Source organism: Miniopterus schreibersii (genome assembly GCF_964146895.1).
Source record: "Miniopterus schreibersii genome assembly, chromosome: 11".
In the NCBI taxonomy this organism is placed as follows: domain Eukaryota; kingdom Metazoa; phylum Chordata; class Mammalia; order Chiroptera; family Miniopteridae; genus Miniopterus; species Miniopterus schreibersii.
In genome coordinates, this window is record NC_138111.1 from 30,301,868 (window position 1) to 30,323,413 (window position 21,546).

Consider the following 21,546-nt stretch of genomic DNA (forward strand, 5'->3'; position numbering starts at 1 on the left):
AGGAGCGTTTGAGATCTTGCTTCCCCGTATTGTTGTCAGTTTGGGCCCAAATAAATTTATAAAAATTCTCAAACTTTACATAAATGAAACAAAGCAAATTCTATATATCTAAAAAAATTATAAAATAACAAGTTAGTGTTGTTCTTTAATTTTATTAAAATTCCAAAACTAGTTAAAGTTTGTTACTAAAAGCAAATCAAAACAGTAAGACAAAGTTCTGTTTTCTTTTCGCTCTATGTACACCTTCCCAGAAATTCTAGCTTGTAAGCCCCACAGAATCACTTTAATACGCAAAAGGGAAAAACAGAAAAGATGCTCCTTAAGCAATGGTTATCATTTCCTCCATCCAAGAGCCTAAGGTGCTCTAAGTCCATGATGAGAAATTTGACAGCAAACCCACTCTTCCTCTAAAGCGTCCCACCTTCCCCCTGTCTGGCTCACCGCTCGGCCAGGACCTTTAGTAAGGCGGAGTGTCCTACTACCTTGACCCTTAAGGTGTCCTCTGGGCACCAGCAGCATCACTGTCACGCAGGAGCTTGTCAGGAAAGTGAAGACTCAGGCCCCAATATAGACATATTAAATTGAAACTTGCATTTTGGCAATATCACCAGGAGGTTTAAATGAACATTAAAATTGGAGAAACACTGCCCTATAGCCACCTCTAGGCTTGAGGGTTTCTTCCCTCCCAGGCATTAGCAGCCCAGGAATTTTTGGCTAAAGCGCACACCCGGATCAGATACTCTAGCACACTCTGTGAATGGGTAATTTTTCAACCAAGTTCAGACAATGAAAAAGGAATGCTTTGGACCAATGTTTGGCTCTGCTGGCACTACCACCAGCACTTGTCCTTTAACCTTGCCTTGCTTGGTTGCTTCTGTTACAAGTGCCCCTTTGTATTAGTTATCATTGCTTCATACCAAATTGGTCCAAAATGTAGTGGCTGAAAACAACAAGCATTTGTTATCTTGCAGCTTCTGTGGGTCAAGTATAGCCAATAGAGTGTAGCTGGCTGGTGACTCTCAGTTAAGGTCAAGGGTTGGCAGATTTAGAAAATAAAAATGCAGTATGCACAGTTAAATTTAAATTTCAGATGAACAATGAATAATTTCTTAGTACCAGTTCCATTCAATATCTGAGACATACATAAAATAAAAAAGTTATTTGTTGCAACCCTCTCTAGGTCTCTGGGGAGGGTATGGTCAGGCTATTGAACATGCCTGTTGTTACCCTGAAGCATTGCAAAGATGAGTGGGGAGGTTAATTTTATGTATCAGCTTGACTGGGCCATGGGGCACCCAGATACTTTGTCAATCATTATTCTGTTTGTGCCTGTGAGAATGGTTTTGGATGACTGACATTTAAACAGGTAGGCTGAGTAAAGTCTAGTGTGGGTAGGCCTCATCTAATCAGCTGAAGGTCTGAATAGAACAAAAAGGCTGACCCTCCCTTGAGGGTACAAAGAACCCTGGGAAACAGATTGAGCAATTAAGCCTGCAGGAGGTTCTATAAGGTCTGAAGTTCCCTGTCTGGGGTTCTGCTGCCTGGCAGCCTAGCCCCTGGCCCACCACCAGGAGTTTCTGTTGAGATTGCTATACAGAATCCCTGGTCTTCTCAACCTTGCCAAACTTTCATGCTAGGATTGAAAGAGAAATGTCCCAACAGTATTTTATTTAGCACTTTAAACACACAATGTCTTTAGAGATCTGAGAAAGTAGGACCAGGAACAGGATGGGAGATTTAGTCTAGAAAAGCCATCCAGAAAGGGTTCCTCTTTTAAATTGCATCCCCAGACCTCATTCCCACAGTGGCTTCTTCCTTTCCATCCTGTCTTTCCCCTCCTTGCTTGTAGAGAGGAGTCACAGATGTGCTTGCAGCATAGGCCAGCTCAATTCTGAATCCAATCATGCTCAGAGCATTTTATGGTTGGGGAAAATGGGATCAAATATAAAGGAAAATAAAATGGTAGTAATGAAGGGCTTTCAGCCAAAAGCACCATTAAAATGAGAACATGAAATAAAATACAGTTAACCATCCTAAGGTCTTTTTGTTTTTGTTATTGGTGTGTGTGTGTGTTTTTAACATGAAGAAAATTATTTTCACAGAACTCAGCTTCATTTGAGGCAGCCCTGTAGAGCCAACTTCTAATAATTATAAGGCAATCTCACAAAAATAAATTCCATGGCAGCCCATCAACTTAAATCCTCACAAAACAAAATGTCTTTCCAAAGTTTCCATTAAGCGTGGGCTGGCCTCATAAGCATATATGCATTAGATTAAAATAAAATAGAATAGAAACAACTTTGCTAAGTGGTTTTTACATTGAGTTCTCTGAGCATTTTGTGCATCATATAATATCATCTATATCCAAAAAGTAGTCTATTCATTTAAATTTTATAGAATAAAATTGGAACTAGGATCAATATGGAGATATCCCCAGTGACTTGAGAACTTTGCTTTTACTTATGTTACAAAATTTGAATAACATTCCTTGTTTAAATTTATTGCAGAAACAAGGCTTACTGGAGACTGCTAACTCCCTGCAATTCCCATCAGAAAGAAGGAATTGCTTGTGGGGTTTAAGTGCTGTTGTGTTGTGGGTTAGGATGAGTGCATCAGCATTGGCATTTTCCAAAGGGTCTTTGGTTCTTGAAAAGCAAGAAAAAATTTTTCTCCTAGAGTTGTTCACAGCTCATCATATTTTGCTGATATTGCATGATTACTCTTTTTGAACCCACAACCAATTCAACAGGGTTTAACAAATTAATTAAACATTCAGCTAAAAATCTGTTTAAGTATATTGCGTTAAAGGCAGTGTCCTAGCAACAACAGAAGAAAGAGGTGAACCTGAAGCAATTTCTGCCCTCTAGGAACTTTCCATCTGACAGTGGGATAGGCAAATGTGCCAGGAATGGCCATGGTTAGCTTTGTTGACATGCTTAATGTTTCAGGCAATGTTCCTGGTGCTTTATGGAAAATTACTAAGTTAATTTCTACAACAGCCATATGAAGTAAGTTCTGTTACTGTCCTCATTTTATGGATAAGGCAACCAAGGCTAATAGAGACATTAAGAACTTTTACTAAGGTAAAACAGCTGGGCTATAGTATAGAGAGTGCTATGGACTAAATTGTGTCTCTCCAAAATTATATGTTCAAGCTTTGACCCCCTGTACCTCATAATGTGACTATACTTGAAGATAGGGCCTTTTAACAGGTAATTAAGTTCAAAGGCAGTGATTAGGGTGGGCCCTAATATTAAATGACTGTTGTCCTTATATGAAGAGGAAATTTGGGCATAGGTAGAGAAGGTAGACCACGTGAAGACACAGAGAGGAGACAGCCATCTAAAAGCCAAGGGCAGAGGCCTCAGAAGAAACCAATGCTGGGGACACCTTGATCTTGGACTTCTAGCCTCCAGTACTGTGAGGAAATAGATTCCTGTTATTTAAGCTACCCACTCTATGGCGCTTTGTTACAGCAGCTCTAGCAAACAAATACAGATAGAATTCAGATCCAGACTGGCTGGTGGAAGTGTTCATGCTCTTTGCCATGTAGAGCTTGGCTGTGTCGCTTCTTTTAATTTAAGAACAACATAGGAAAGGCACAAGCACACGACAGTAGAGAGTCAAAGGATGGCTGGAAAAAAGAGTTCTATATGAAGAAGTGCTTGAGATGGTCCTTGAAAGTGGGCAGGACTCGGACAGCTTATGACAGACAACTGGGAGAAGGCATTTCAAGTGGCACAAACAGACAGAACAAGAATGCTGCTGTTAGAAACCTTGGGGTAACCCTGCTGGGCATGGCTCAGCCATTGAGCTTCGACCTGGGATCCAGGCGATAGGGGTTCAATTCCCGGTCAGGGCACATGCCCAGGTTGCGGGCTCAATCAATGACTCTCTCATCATTGATGTTTCTATCTCTCTCTCTCTCCCTCTCTTTTCCTCTCTCTGAAATTAATTAAGATATATTTTGAAAAAAAAAAAAGAAAGCTTGGGGCTTGGGGTAAACTTGTTAAACCAAGAGCTGTCCTGGCCTGAATGGAATATTGGGTGCAATAAGTTAAGATCAAGGGTTCTGAATTTTTTTGACCATGTAATTTTTGGCAATATGACCAAGTCTATGGATGTCTTTACAGGTTGTTTTTAATTGCATAAAAAATACAAAAAAATGTGTGCAAAACAGTCATCAAAATAAATATTAAAAAGTTAAGGTATATAATAAGAAATGCATGTGCTTCTTTATTAATGCATTTGATGACTAGATATAGTGGCAGGTCTAAGAACTACCATAATTTTGAAGTAATGCTGAGCATGTGTGATATCTTGAGATATCTGCCATACCTGCAATGTGATAGGAAAAGACTTGTAATTTCCACTGATAAAATCATAGATACTGCAATTGCTATGCTTTGTTGCCTACATCACAATCAAAAGAAATACTAAATTTCATTTAGAGATCAGCAAAAATAGAGACGTACTTTTTTCCATCTAAATTTACAGACCCCTGGCCTGTAACAAAGGTTTTTAATCTCTTTGGCTTTCTTTGCTCCTTCAGGATCTGATGTAAGTTGTAGAACTTCCCGCTCTTCCTGCCTTCCACTGCTGGGAAAAACAAAAAAGCACATGCACATGTAAACCCAATTTTCCTTGCAATTTGAGGAGATAAGTGGACTGCTAGTCTAGGATACCAGAGTAGAAAGACAGGTTCAAACTATATTGTAGAAAATCATGAAAACAAGAAGATTTCTACTGAAATTGATAGCTAATTGAAGGTTTTTTAGCAGCGAAATAATGAGATTGCAGATATACTCTTGGAAGACTTACCATAATCTTTTTCTTGAAAAGTTAAATAATCTCTTTTTGATGGTCCCTTAATTTAGTTTTTACAAATGTATGAATCTCTTATTTTTAAATACCTGCACAACCCTAATAATGCACTTGTCATGTCATTTCTTAGTAATGCAATTTTCCTGCTTACTAACTTTGTGAAGGAGAATCAATAGCATAAGAAGCTCCAGCAGAGCCTTTGTGGAAAGCATTGGTGACCACTGCATCTCAGGTGTGGTGTGCAGGGTCATGGCTGAGGGCTGAGTCATTGATCAAGTGCCAGATATTCAATCCAATTTATTTGTTAAAATGGCTGGAACAACTAGGCAAGTGCCACTACAAATGCTTAACCACAGAGCTGGCTTAACCACTCATCCATCAATTGATTTTTTTTAGCCCACTCGAGCCAGTTGGGAAACCCAAGAATAATTCCCCAGCAGTCCATTCATTGGCATTACACAGACACAGCTGTTCAGGTAAAAGAGTGCATTTCCTTTTCTCCCTGGTGTCATCTGCAACAGTTCTCAAGATCTATGGCAACACTTCTGGAAGAGGGAGTGATCGCAATCTCTGAGGGAGAGTAACGGTCTGCAGGAACCCTTCAAAACTCAGCCCTCCCCCTGCACACACACACACTGGGCTTAGCTTTAGAGAGTACTAGTGGTCAAAAAGACACACAGTCCTGTGGAAGTCAGCCAAATCCTTGACTTGCCCTTTTCAAAAGCCAAGTGGAAATTCATTGCAGCTCACATAGGAAGCCTCTGACTCTGTTACTTCCATCACACTCTGCAGGGATTCCTGTGTAGTGTCCCCATAATCATTCACCAAACCTCTCTCAACTTCCGGGCTGGCCCTTGCTTTTATCTCCCACTTCTCTCTTGCATTTTCTCCATTTCTTTATTATGTGGATTGACTAAGCCTTTCTCCAGCAAGGGGGAATCCTTCCTCTTTCAAAGGAGAATGAAAGGAAGAGAGACAGAATGTGTGCTGGCAGTTGCAGGACTCTCTCTGCAGGTCTGGGTGATGAGGCTGTGAACAATCCACATCAATCATTCTTGTCCTTGCCTCACAAAGTCTGAAGGCTGCTCAAAGTTGAAGGAAGCCTCAGAAGCCACAGATTTATAGATGAGGGTGGGGAGTATTAGTCAGTTATTGCTGCATAATATACAACCACATTTCTCAGTGGCACACAATATAATAAGCATTTACTCAACACCTATAGATCGGCTGGGGCTTGCTAATCTAGACTGGGCTTGGCTGCACTTGGCTGAGTTTGGCTGAGTTTGGCACCAAGCTTTAGATCTGCCCCAAATGTCTTTCATCCCCCCTTAGAACAGCAGCTATGCAAGGCATGTTATTCTTACGGTGAAATGCCAGAGTATAAGAGCCCAAGGCCAATAGTGTAAGCATATTTCAAAGCTTTGGTTATTTCATGTCAGCTAAATACTATTTACCAAAGCAAATCACATGACCTATACCTAAATCAAGTGGCGGGAACATATCTCCCATGGGGGTAAGTCATCTTGGCTAGACTGGTTTTCCCAAAGAAAATGTAACCATCCCAGACAAAATTACCTCTTTCTCTCTAGGGCAGCTTGAGAATGGACTTGCCTCACTTCTTGGCTCAATGAACTTATAAACTCCTCTCTAACCCAGTGAGCTTTGTGCTGAATGAGTTTCTCTCTTAGTATGGAGCTACAAGTTTTAGCTATTATCACTGGCAAGTCAATATTTTGCCTACACACTCTTCTTGACATGGAGCAATGATAACAATAATAAAAAGAGGAGGCTAAATGTGTAACAGATGTCCATGTGCAAATTGAGGTGAATGACTGCAGATGAGGAACTGTCATCACCTCCATCACAAACATATCCAGCTGGTATCTGAGACATAATTATATGGAAATGAGGACCACACCCTCAACTTGGAGCATCAAAATGAAGGAGATATTGTACTTTAATGTTGGTAAAAACAATGATATACTCAGGGTATCCTTCTCACCAGATTCAAGCGCACATTCCTTTAGAACTTGGTTCACTTCTACATAAAATTGGCCCAGTTCTTATGCGTGGGAAACAATACCAGAATCTTGGCCAGAAAGGCTGAAGCAGTTAGTTCCGGGGTCCTTGTTGATGAGCAACATCCTTCAGTGAGATGACATGGGACTCCCACTGGAGCTACAGCAATTACTAAGTTAGAGACTGAAATGATTGCCAAGGGGATGACAAGGAAGAGAAAGACAGAACATAGCCTTAGATTATATTAGTGATTTTTTTCTATTTCTAGGCACTATATCTTCATTCCTTTTTATTGGTTAATAACTCTCATTTCCAGAAAATAGCAATTGAAGAATGTCATATATTAAGGATCTAATTTAGGTCCCTCAAGCCATGCTTTAGGTGGGCTCCACCCATTGTCCTGAACTGCATAGACCTACTAAGAAGCTTAATATTTCTCAACTCTGGGCTTATTGCCAACACCACTGCTAGACATTTAGGGGGTTCTTTAAGAGCCACTTAAGTCCTTTGATAGCTTACCATGTGTGAGATAATAAAATATATGTGTATATGTATATATATCTGCCTTAAGTTCCTGGCACATAACTCCTGAAACCCTTATAATTTCCTGGATGATAGGAATGGTTTTTGTTCTAATGAGGTGACTTTGGATGGGTGCCTGGATGGAAGGTGATTACCATGAGTAGAAGCTTGGAATTGTTAGCTCTCTTAACCCCCAATTTAGAGAGCTTCTGGGTAGGTATGCATGTGGTGATGCTGCGAGAGTGGCACACCCAGGCAGGGCAAGGAAACTCGGCATCCCTTCCCACATACCTTGCCCTATGCATCTCTTCCATCTGAATGTGCATCTGTATCTTTTATCATATCCTTTTACAACAAACTGATAAACATAATTCCTCCACTCCCTTGGGGAATTAAAGACTCAGAATGGCAACAGCTCTTTCCAAGAAACATCCCCATTTTCCTAACACTGTGGCCAATTTTTATAGCTTTGATAATGTTAGAGGGGTCAAGAGCCATGGAACTTGTCTATAATTCTTTGAAAATTATGTATTTGAGCATTTGTCCCACTCAGTTTGATAAACTGAGTCTATACTAGATATATTTTGGTTGAAATTAAGACAGGAATAGTTCTGCTCTAATATCCTCTTATATCAATAAACCAACATTGCCCCTAGTAGTTTCAATTTGCAAGTTAGGGTTGGGTAGGGGTCATTGATCAGAAGTAGTAGATATTCTCTATCCTGTACCTGCAAATCCAGAACTGGTATTTTATATCCAAACAATGGCTACATGAATTGAGAAAGGCAATCATTGATTAGACATCTGTTAGATATCATAGAGACTTGCATTTGCTGCTAATTTAGATATTCCTTTCTGCATTAAATTTCCATGTGACAGTCTAGAGTCTTTATAATCATGGATCATGTTTCTGTAAGTCTTGTTCTTGCTCCCTGGAAAACCAAATATAAGAACTATTTTAGTTATGATCTTACAGACAGAAGGGTGAATCAGGGATACTGTTTCCACTGTGCATGACAATGAAAAAAATCACTAAAACCAACCCAGTTTCACCAGCCTTTCGCCTAATTACATTCTTTGTCAACACAGGCATATTATTCTTCTACTCAATGGCTGCAGTGCTAGGGATGGTGGTGTTGGTTGAGGGTGAGACAATCATCACAACCTATAGTGAATGCAAAATAAGAGTGTAACTGCCACACTCCAATCTAGTAGGTCATTGGTCAACATGAGTGGTTCTCTTTTATTCCCCTTCTCATCTTTTACCTTTGCAAGGACCATTTTCTAGAATTCTGCAAATAGGTGGCATGACTGGATTCTCTAAAATTTATCACTACTTCTTTTTGTTGTTTCATACATCTGTTGATAAGTCTTTTATTTAACTTAGCCTAGAGAAACTTATATATTCAGTTAATCATTCAAAGATCTAGCCTTTGGATAGGTAATAGGAAATCAGCATTAACAGCTTTAGTTGCCAGAGCACCTGATAAAGTCATTTGTTGATAATAATATTTGGCTTTAACATTGATAAATATAGCCCTTCCCACATGGCTCTATTTTTATTCCTTTGATTTTTATGAGCTTTCTCATTATGAAAGATATTCCTCTAGTAATGACCAAAGACCATGAAGGCTGGTGGTGAGGTGATTGGCACAAGGCCAATGTAATCAGTTGAAATTAAGAGACAAGAAAATATAATGAACTGAATTATGAGACAGTAAATCTTTTGACTGAATGGATGCATGAATAGTGAATCCATATACTGCTTGTGATGACTTTAAACTATGTCCACAAATTCTGTGATACTCCTCCCTTCCAGAGGTGGCATTTAATTCTCCTTGGTTTGGGTGTGGGGACTCATTTCCAATGAATAGCATTTGGACATGATGATATGTAATTTCATAAAAGGCACTGCAGCATCAGCCTTTCTCTCTTGGGTTAAGCCAGCATTAATGGCATGAGGACACATCAAGTGGCCCATGGGGAGACCTTTGTGGCAAAGAACTGAGGCTTCCTATCAACAGCCATGTGGGTGCATCATCTTGGGTACACATTCTCCAGCTCCAGTCAAACCTTCAGATTATTGCAGCCTCCTCTGACATTACTGACCCATAGAAACTATGAGATAATAATTGTTAAAAGCCTCTAAGCTTTGAGTATAATATCTTATGCAGAACTAGATAACTCATATATCTCTGAGCCAAGTAATACTTTCTACATGTCTCTGAAATGGAGATTCTTTGAGTTGAATTGAGTTGAAGATTCATTAAGGGTCTAGAGATAAAATGGAGGAAAAGATGTTCACTGTAAGCAAAAGATGATTTGACCACTTTAGGAAGAGAATTAGTTGGCATAAAAATGAAGTCTTTGGGAAAGCTGAAAACAGCAGTAAAATAGAATCTTAGAGACATTCACACACTAGAATTAACAGTGAATAGTTTCACAATAAAAATGCTTAATTCAACCCAGTTTGAATAACCTAGCAGAAATGAGAAATGCCTACACTTGCTGTAGGATTATTCTTCCCTAGTGCCCCTAGATCCTGAAGTAAAACCCAGGAAAGTGGGGGATTTTCTTTGTTGTCTGCTGAGTTCCAGTTTATAGAGCAGTGCCTAGCTCCTAATGGGTGAACAATAAATACTTGAAGAGTGAATGATTGAACAAAATTCTAAGAGTTACAAGGGTAACAGTGTATGATGTTACACCCGAACATGGCTTACAGACTATCTACCTGCATTTGTCCATTTTTTTCTCCCTACCTAGAATATCTTAACTCCATATTTCTAAGTAGAATTAATCTTCAATTCCTAGTTCCAAATCTCAACTTTTCCAAGAAGGATTTGTTCAATCAGTACAATTTACATCAATAGATCCCTTCTCTGATATCCCTTAAAACAAATCCTGATAAATGGGAAGTACAGCGGTACCTCGGTTTCCTAATGTAATCCACTCAGGAAGACTCTTTGGGTTCTGAAATATTAGAAAACCGAAGGATCCACAGCCGACAGCTAGGCCTCAGGATCTTGCCCTCAGCAGAAGCTGTGTGGCATGTTCCACTCCTAGGCGTGTTCGAAAACCGAAGCATGGGCTTCTGAGTTTACAGCGTTCCTAAACCGAAATGTTATCATCCGAGGTGTTTGAAAACCGAGGTACCACTGTATGAGCAAAAGCCGTGTGACTTATTTCCTATGGTTAGGAAAGACAATTTGTGCTTTAGTGGAGGCAATCTCTATTAATCTTCTTCAACCTAATAGTTTTATGAGTGAAAACAAGTACAGTGGTACCTCAGTTTTCAAACGCCTCCACTGATGAATATTTCGGTTTACTAATGCCATAAATCCAGGAAGGAAATGCTTCGGTTTTCAAACACGCCTCTGAAGTTGAGTGCAAGACCCTAAGGCCCAGATGTTGGCTGTTGATTCCTCGGTTTTCAAACATTTCAGAACCTGAATGGTCTTCCGGACTGGATTACATTAAAAAACTGAGGTCCCGTTGTACCTATAAACTCACCTGGTGTTTGCAGCTCTGTCGTCTTCTTAGAGCCTCCCATGCTGGCCCTTAGGTGTAGCGGCATGTGCATTGGACAACGCAATTTCAACTGGCACCTGAATCCTGTAGAGGTCATTCCAAATGCAGGGATGGCCCAGTTAACAAATCTTCCTGGTCACTAAGATATATACATTACCTTTCTGATTGGATAAGAGAAAGTATATTTAAGTTGTCATAATTCTATTCCAGACCCTAAAAAGCTAGGAAATTATTCATCGTGCAAAGAGAAGTGAAGAGAACATAAAGCATTTCACAAGAGCCATGGAGTGGATAGAAAATTGGCTCTAGGATCAGGTGGTCTGGGTTCAAATCCTGCCTCTGTTTCTTATAAGCTCTGTGTTCTTGAGCAAATTATTTAATTTTCCTGAAACACAGTTTTCTCCTCTGAAAAATTAGAATAATATTTGTCCAATTTACCACAGAAGGATGACCTAAGAATCAAATGACTAATTATAAATGAAGTGGCTTCATGAGCTATAAAGAGCTTTATAAATTTAAGTGAAGTTTACTGTGACTCTTGTGCCCAACTGCTGTGGTCTTAGCAGATAGGTGTCTTGTACTTAGGCAATAATTGTAGGTGCAATAAGTGCTACAAGAGACCTTGAAGCCACTAAATTCATTTCCTAAGGCTGCTACAACAAAATACCACAAACTGAGTGGCTTAAAACAGAAATTTATTGTTTCACAGTCCTGGAGGCTAAAGGCCAAGATCAACTTATCAGAGCTGAATTCTTCTGAGGGGTGTAAGAATCTGCCCCACGCCTTGCTCCTAGTTTCTGGTGGTTTGCTGGCACTCTGGCACTCCTTGGCTCTAGAAGTGTCACACTTACCTCTGCCTTCTTCACATGGTGTTCTTCCTGTGTGTGTCTTTGTGTCCAATCTTCCCTTTTTATAAGGACACCACACAAAATGGGCGAGGGCCCAACCTAATGACCTCATCTGAACTTAAGTAATTAATCTGCAACAACCTTATTTACAAAAAATGTCACACTCTCAGGTATGAGGAGTTAGGACTCTAACATGTGAATTTTGGGGAAGTGCAATTCAACTCCTAACAGCTGTGTACCCAGAATCCCTTGCCTAATCAGATTATTGAGAGGCAGAGCTTTGTTTTGGGTTAATCTAACTTATCTTACCTTAGGATATGTTCTCTTTCCTCTAGCCCATTCATTGCCAGTATACTTCTGTGATTCCTTCCCACTAGTTCCCCAGACTTCAGTGACATACCAAGGAGGAGAGAGGGGGTAGTGGTCCACTCCATTGGGGATACATATTTTATCCCTAATGTTATTTAGAATTGCCAGTGCAAGGTGATAATAAAAAGCAGATGAACTTTTAGCTGGTTTCATTATGGTTGTTAAATCCTGGGCAGACAATGCACCCTTTTATTGCCAGCACCCAGGGTGGATTGCTCCCACCACCTACTGCCCTTGATAAGTCACTGCCAGACTTGCTCAGATGGATATCATCTCATCAATGAGAACAACATAAATAATTTCCCAGGAGGATCCTCAATCTATGGAGATAGAATTTCACCAAACCTCATCTGCAAGTGCACAAACATGCCCAGATGTGCTCCTTAAGAAAAATTACTCAAAACTTGTAGAAAGGCCAAGAGAATACAACACTGCCTTTCAAAGACACACTGCGGTATGGTTTAACGAGCCCACCCAAGGACCATTTATCTATGGGAATGGCTCTACTATCTATTATTAATTAAATACTGAGACTCTGAGAAGGTACATGTTAATTCGTAGGTCTTAACCAGTAGAGATGAGAATAATTTTTGTCCAGTAGAAAAGATAATCCCTGTAAGGCATTCGTTCACCTAATAATTTTACTCTGACTTTCCTTCTTAAATGCCTATAACTATTCAGTTTCTTAACATATTATTGTAATCAAATGTATCATCTCAGTGGTCTCATAATTAATGAGTTAATACATCTTTGACACCAGTCAAAATGCACTAACCAGCAGTAGTAGGACGTGCTTAAGCAGCACCCCAATTTTTATTGTGCGGCTTATCCCCACTGGAGTTGCTCAATGCTTTCAAGTACCGTTGATGAAGACACTGATAGTCCTTCTGTTGGAAACATTTCCCCCTTTTCTTCCATGCTCACTCCTGACCTAGTCAGAGCCTCCTCCAGCCAGGGCTTCGTAATTCACTCAACGTGAGATGAGCGGCAGAGAGAGGGAGAGGGCAAATGGTGTTCTAATACATGTATAAGAGCACTGGAAGGAAACGTTTGAGTAGAAAGGATAGTGGAATGTCTCCCAGTTGTTCTGTATACTTGCTGCACAATGAGAGCTAATTTCTGGGCAGATGGTGCCTGAACAGACAGGGGACATGAGCTCTCACTGGTGGAAAAAACAGAAAAGATACTAACTGGGGGCTTATGCTACTGAAGATTGATTTTCTCCAGGACTTTTTCCAAGATTCCTGAGTATACAGCTTCCTGTTCTTTGTTTTCTGTTTTCAAAAACCTACCCAACAGGAGATTGATTATGAAGAGGGTTGGCAAATTCCCTGTTTCACTGAAATTAAAACTTCTTTTTAAGCTTCCTGCTGGTCATTGCTGTGTGTATCCTCAGGTTTTGGTTATGTAAGAGGATGTTAAAATGGAAGATGTGGTAGGACCCTTATGCACGAAATATCAGATATTTTAAAGTGGGTTGCAAAACATCGCCTTGTAGGATTTCAAAGAGAATCAAAAGTCAATTACTCCCCTAACTTTCATCAGGGCTATAAAAGGGTCTAGATGGGTAGACATGGAGGGAAGATTTGTGGCAAGGATTTCTTTGAAGAGAACTGTGCTGAGTCCCTACCACCATCTTTTCCCTAAGAGGAGTAAGAAATGCTTCCTCTTTAGAGAGAGGCTGTGACAGAGCTACTCTGAGAGCTTGTCTTGTGTCTTATTAACCTGGAAGACACAGTAGATCTTGAATGTGGAAGAATAAGTTATTATTAAAAAATAGTCCTTCCCTTTTTATCTCTATGGGTGGGATATATCTCACCTGCCCCTTAATTTATCACCCTACCATGTGACTTGATTTGTTAATGGCATGTTAGTAGATGTGATTCAAGCAGGGGCTTGGAAAGTGCTTGCATGGCTGGGCCTGCCCTTTTAGGGCCTCTGCCTTTGTCATGAGAAGAGCATGCCTGGCTAGCACCCTGGTCTGAGGAGAATGAGAGACTTGTGGGATAGACCTGCTGCTCCAACCAACCCACAGGAATGAGAAGAAACTATCATTATTTTAGGCCATTGAGATTTGAATTGTTTATTATGCAGCACGTTGTGGTCACAGCTGACTGAGATTTTTGGCTAACTGCTTCGATAGTAGAGAAAGGGAGAGGCGCAGCTTGCTGCATTGACATCACTGTGTCCAAACACATGACTGAGTGTTTCCTGTGGATTGGATGTGTGCTCTGTGCTGGAAAGAGATTTACCATGGAGAACGTGTCAGGCAAGACTGACAGATTTGCATGGTAAATAAACAACGAACCCTTATTAGATTCAAATAATTTATTACCCACATAGACAGCAAAAGCACAAGTAGCAAATATGCCAGTTTTCTATGTCCCTTGTTCCACGGGACAACACCAAAACAAGGGGGCTAGATGACTGCAACGTGAATGATGGAACATCCTGTGCTGAAGAGCTATGCTGCAGCCAAGTGGGAGTGAGACAGAAAGCCCCACGCCTTGTCAGAGTCCAGGAGGCAATGGGGAACCATCTCAGGATGGTTCCCAGGAAGGTAGGTGGGCAGTGAGAGATGGCCGTGGGGCAGCTCCTTTCACACCCACATGTTATCATTAGTTTTTCAGCTCAAAAGAGTGTTTGGATACACTGTGACCAAAAGTACTTCCAGATTCCAAAATTGCAGCACATTTTCAAGTGCCAAGATAAAAATCTCTCCTAATGATAAAAAATGCACTAGTTCAATTTATAATTACAGAGATGAACAGAGATCTTTGTAAAGCTATATAATAGCCAAGGATATAAGTCATCACAATGCAGAAAAAAAGTTTCCCTTTGCTCGTTCATTTTTTAAATTTTATTATAAAAAGGCTTGCTTATTAGGCTACTGTGAGTAAAATCCCTTCCAGATGAAAGCTTAAAAATAATAGCAAAATTTTGTAAGACTCTTGGGTTGGTTGAGTTAGGACTTAATAAGAAAAAATTTTATTGCTTTTGGGAGAGATCTTACAAACACTAATTTTAGTAACTAGTTGCATGAAAATGCAGACAATATTTATTCAGTGTTAAAGCGAAACATGGTGTTGGCTGTCCTGCCCCTATTCTGCATAATGCAACTCAAACAGCATCCAATGTCCTTTCTATTGACGTTGAAGTAATTGTCATGAAATTCTTCTTGTACTTTGGCATTTATATTGTTTGAACTGAACAATTAAATAATTTTTGTGATTTTGTTGACATTTAGTATTCTCAATCCTCTCACATTCTAAAAACCTAGTGGCCTTCTTTCACAGATGCAGTTGAGAGAATACTCAGTTTATTTGAAGCACTTAAGTCATATTTTAATTCTAAAGGAAAGGCCTCCAAATTCTTATTGACTTTTTAAGTAATCTATTGAGTGAAGTCTACTTTTTTCTTATTACTTACAGTTTTCAATATCTCTTTAGCAATAGGGTTATGCAAATTGAAAGTAAAGCAAACAATATATTGAAGACTTCATTGCTTAATGAAACTTCTTGAATGTGTTTAGGAAATAAATGACAGAAAACTGTATTTCTCTAAGTGTAAAAGCTGTTCTTAAAAGAACAAACTTACTTATGACCACGAAAAGAAATTCAGACTTGAAGGGGATAATTATTGCAGCCCTTGCCATGACTACCTTTTAAAGTGGATTTTATCCCTTAAATAATTCAATTATGTTATATGAATGCCACTAAATACTCTTACAGCATGTGTAGTGTTAAAAAGGAGATTTAAAAAATCGACAACCATGCTGTTTTTTTGTTGTTAAGTGAAACATTTAAAAAATTGTTGATCAAGCAACTCAATGTAAGTTATGCCATGAAAGATGGCATTACATGTTATAAGAAATCAAACTTGAAGAGCAATTCTTAGAGTTGTTAACTTTATGCAAGGACATGTTCAGAACATTGGCTTACAATGTTAATGTTGACTATGACTTTTCATTCATGAATGTTCAATGGACAAAAGAAGAAAATAAGTTGGATGTGACCACTATAGAAGCTATGTTGTAGAAACAGAGACTGTAACTGTAAGAAGTTTTATAAGCAAATTTTGCAAAACAATTAACTGGTCAGGAAAACCAAATTATCAGAAAAAGTAATTAAAGAAAGAGATATGCAATTTAGATACTTTTTAGCCCGAAAGATAACCACCAAGTAATTTTTTAGTACAATCTATCCCATATTTTTCTTTTATCTCAATATACAGTGCATAGTCAGTTCAAAATAATTAAAATTTACTTGGGAATCCCATATTTTTTTTGCTTAATCTGACAATCCTTTTTAGGGAGTCAAATGGAGGGTGACGCAGAGCTCTCCTAGACTATCTAATTTACTTAGGAACCAATCTTTGACATAAGAAGACCATAAAATAAGGAGGAAATATATCCATGGTAAATTAGGGTCTTTAAGTAAATAGTAGAACCCTAGAGGTGTCTAGTACAACCAAAGAAATACCACTGCTAAAGAAGACTGGCCTTCTGGCCCTGCCTCAATAGTCTAATGCTGGAAAGATGCAAGGAGACAGTCAGCGCACTTGTATAAATTTCTCAATACTTTGTAGATGTTTTCAAAATTAGTGTTTACATAAGTCACTTGGGATTAAGACAAATTGGTAGCTGCAAAATAGTCATGGCATATAAAGTACAGCAAGAGGAATATAGTCAATAATATTGTAATAATTATGTATGTTGTCAGGTAGATACTAGACTTATTTTGGGGGAAATCACTTCATAATTTATATAAATGATATGCATCTGAAACTAATATAAAATAATATTTAATATCAACTGTAATTGAAAAAAAAGTCACTTGTAGTTCTTGCCCGCTATAGACAAAGCTAACGTTGAGCGCTGGAAGATGCTTTCCTCAAAGGAACGTGTTCATGGAGAGTGTGTAATCCATCTGCCCTGGGCTCGCCCGTCCCGGGGGGCAGCTAGAAGACTCTGGGTTGCATTTTTAGTGTTTCTTAAGTAGCAACAATATTTCCATTAACATAGAAGGTAAACTTCATTCATATAAATGTTCTCCAGGGTTTTCCTTTCTTTCTAAAATACTCCTAATGGCCTCTCAAAAACAAAAATCACAGTTTCTGCTCTTGTTTTAATTTCATACCAAGAGGCATGCTGCCATAACCCGGCACGAGTGTAGGGTTTCGCTAAATTCTGAGGCCATTCTTTTGCCTGCAGCTTACCTTTAGGAGAGAGGTGATAGGGAAAAGCAGCAGCAGCAGGTGGGGTTCACAGCAGAGATAAGGCAGCACTTCAGGTAACAGAGATTCTTCAACAAGGGGATGGCTACTGAGGCAGGACGTAAGGTGACACTAACTGGGAATCCAGAAGATGCTCTGGAGGCAACTTGCCAATCTTAGTTCCCCCTTAAAATGTGGAAGTGGAATTCATGATGAACTAGTATTTTAAAAAAAATGCTTTGGTGGAGAGAGCAGTGGATTTATGCTCTTGTAGAATTATATTATGACAGGTCTGAGTTCAAGATTTGCTAGAAAAAAAAATCAGCATTTTCAAATGTGTTTCGTCTTTTGAAAAATGAGGTGGGAAGGATGCTCCTCTCACAAAATTGTTGTGAGGATTAAACACACACAACTGGTCCTCAGTAAATGATGTCTTTCCACTCTATTTATTTATATCTCCATAAAGTCATTCAACCTACAAATATTTATTAAGCACCTACTATGGGATTACACTCTGGTAGGTGCTAGAGATACAACGAGGACCTAACTCCCCTCCCCTAAATCCCAAAACCCATGATCCTTACCCTTTCTGGCATTTACACTGGAAGAGGACACGGGCATTAATTAGACCTTAGATATCATAGTATAACTGGGATGCTGGATATAAAGGGGAGATTATGATGTTATAAGAATACATATTAAGGCTTCAAGTAAGCTTTCTATGGAGAAATTAAAGTTGAGTGAAGATTGAAAGAATGATTAGGAGATAGTTGGGAAGAAACAAGGGGCACCCCAGGAAAGGAAAAAGACCACCAAGGATAAAGAATGTCAGAAAGTATAAAGGGAAGTGAAGAGGGTTAGTAAATGGTTGGTCTTATCTGAAAACCTGAAGTAAATGACATTAGGACACTCTTATTAATCCTAAAATTCAGTACATGTAACTTCCTATTCCATCACACTATTTGTGGACTGAGTGCACAGCAATGGATTAGATTTTCCTTATTGGTCATTCAATTCAATTATTTATTCAGTAAAGTAACCAAATCATAAACAATTATTTCAATCTTCTTAATAACACATTAGCGTGATTACAGCAATAATTGCAAATGATGAATCAGTTCATTGGTTTAGGGGAAAATGGGTTTTTCCATATATGTAAGGCTTAATGCATCCTAATATGGTTTGGCGAGAATCTAGTTGGAAATGGAAAAATGTGTTCATGACAAGCTAGTTTAGGCTTTAGAATTATGTCTTTGTTTATGATCTTGTAGTACTGATCTCATATTGACCTGACATGACCTGATATATTATGCATGGCTTCTAGGGTCCCAGGACATGTCCATATATCTGTCAGAGAGCCTTCCTCAGCAACGGCAACCTTGAGTGTTTAACAGAACAAGATCCTGGGTTATAGTGTGAGAAAGCTGAGACCCACAGCAGATCACTTCTGTGATGTTTATCCCCAAATATAGTTTAGTAGATCAAGCCTGAGTTTGGAATCACCCAAACTGGGGTTTGGAGGTAAGCTTGGCCATGAGCTCTGTGACTATGGCAAATGAGCTCAGCTGTATGGAGCCTTAGGTTCCTCATCTGTAAAATGGGAATTATAATTCCTATTCTTCAAGATTAAATGAGATAAAATACACCAATCTTCATATCCAATCAACATCCATTACTTTATCTCTTTCCTTTATAAGTGCTGGCGAGCCTAAACATACTCAATGGGGGAACTAATGACCTAAAAAAGAGTTCCCAAGTGCAAGATGGAGTTCCACAGGGAATGCCAGCAGAGTCCAGTGGAGAGAATGTCAGGGCAGGACTCACAAAAGAGAATGGTCTCTGTACCCACTGGGCCTGTCTGCCAAGGGGCAAGTGTGTGTGAGGCTAATGGAATAACTTAGGAATGTGTGTAGCTAAAAAGACCAATACTCACACAAACAGCTGTCCTTTGCTCTCCATGCACAAAAGCACTGCTCTAAACAAATTCTTTTTTTTTTTTAGCTTAAAAGACACAGGACACAAAAGGCTTGAAGGGAACTGATCGGCCAGAACTGGTGTGAAGTTATTATTGTGCTAAGGGACTCTACCAGAGGAACTGGCCACCCTTCCCATTGTCATCTCAGAAAGGAACAGAACTCACATTCTAGGAGGTCAGTTTCAGTTTTCTAAGATCCTACAGACCCCTCATCCTGCAAGAGAATTCTGTCGACGCTCACTAGGAGCTGGCTGCAATCTCATGTTAAAATCATGATCCCATTAGCCGTAGAACTATTAATCTTCTTATAGACTGTTAGACAGAAAACCACAGGCAGCGAAATAACAGCTGGTTGGAAATGATGAAACTTTAAAAGGGCATAGTTGAGAAGCCTGGTGTAAAACCACACCAAAGCCCAGCCTTCACGCAACAAACCCGATTACTATCCCCCATAGGCTGGCTGAAACATGTTCAGGACTGGAAAGATCCACAAGGTGGGTGTGAGAAGCTGGAAACACCCCATCACTCATGTCACTCAAGAGGCAGCCAAAAAACTAAACCTCTCAGCTCACAAAAATTCTGACCAGCCTACACCACATCTCTCTCCCTTCACTTCCCACACTTAGCTTTGTCAGTAATGGCACAGACACTGGCAGATTGCCTGGAGAAAGGTCTGGGTGCATGTTGGAGAGTTTCTTATTCTATTCAGACTCATATTTGCTCTCAGAGCAATTTTCTCAGTTCCTAGCCGGGGCTTAAGCTCTGTGCTGACATAAGGAGCTACATTATTTAAGCAAAATTTAGTCCTAAGGCTCCTAACACATAAAATGAGGGTAACAAAAAATAATAATTAAATAAAATAATTGAGAGTAACAGTAGCCAATCAGGTCAGCCACAGGGAATTATGGCTTAAAGGACAGGACCACTGCCAAATTTCTGAGCTCCAAATGGCTCTCAGTAGTTTCCAGGCCTGGGTATGTAAGTTGGACTTGGTGCAGGTAAGTTGGACTTGGTGCAGGACTTGGTGCCTCCTTCCATGAGCCAGGCCAGAAGTTCAATAAGAAAAAACAAATTCTGATATTCAGCTGGGAATTGTCATCCATGGGGCTGCAGATTGCTTGGCAGGCGTACTCCTTAAGAAAGAGCCAGTGGAGCCCAGCATCTTTGGTGCAGGACAGCATTTTCTCAGGTGACCTGTGTGGTGTATATCATAGTAACTACTCAAGAGTTACCATATCTATTTTTCAGGACTTTGCTTTCTCAGATGTTTCACTTTTATTATTTGCAAAAAGAAATTCATGAGGTTTTAGAGAAATTGGAGCCCTCCTACATCACTGGTAGGGAAGCCACTTTGGAAAAAGTCTGGCAGTTCCTCAAAAAGTTAAACAATGACAAGAAGAGAGGAAAAACTAATAATAACACTTTTGGAGGCAAACACACAAAAATGGCGGAAGCTTGAGAGTGATGCAGCTTTAATTCACTCAAGCCTTGCCTCTTCTCTTAGATCAGTGTTGTCAAGCCTTTTATTGTAGCAGCAGGATCCTTTTGTTCAAAAACAACCTAAAACAGTTCAGTTAAAAATGGACCTCTGATTGACACCAAGGTTGATTGGAGGCCTGGAGTCTTAACCACCCAGCCGTCTCTGCCTCCAAAAGACAGAACTTGAGGCAAATTTTTAGGGCCACAAGATTTTCCAGAGCTCCCTGGTCCATAGAACATTGTGCAAAAAGCAACTGAGTTGGGTAGAAACAACAGTCAATCAAAGCAACCTTCCATTTTATACCCGGTGGGCACCTGTCTGAGGTCAGAGTTAGGTGATATATATGGTGGTCAAGGAAATGATTCAGGCTACTGCAAAGGGAGTGTGGCAACTCACAAGAATCAAAAGTCTTGGTAAGATTCACAAAATCAAGGTAGTGGACTGGAACTCAATAGTGTAAAATGCAGGCCAGGGAATGGAAGTACCCAATAAGAGGCATCACTCCAGCATCTTTGATAGACATGCTGTTTGTGAGCTTCTGGTGATTTTTATACCCAAGAGAGCTCAACCATCTGGCTTAGTCACTTGAATATCTCTGTCTGGACACATACTCTATGTCAACTACATCTTGGGGTTGGTCAGGGGATGTAGCAGGAGGAGTTAATCCCAGGGGCTTCATCATGTCCGGCTAGGAGGGTGGTTTAAGCTCGAGGGTTTGGGCCAAGGCCACATCATCATCTGAACCATTCTTTTCTGAGGCATTTGGA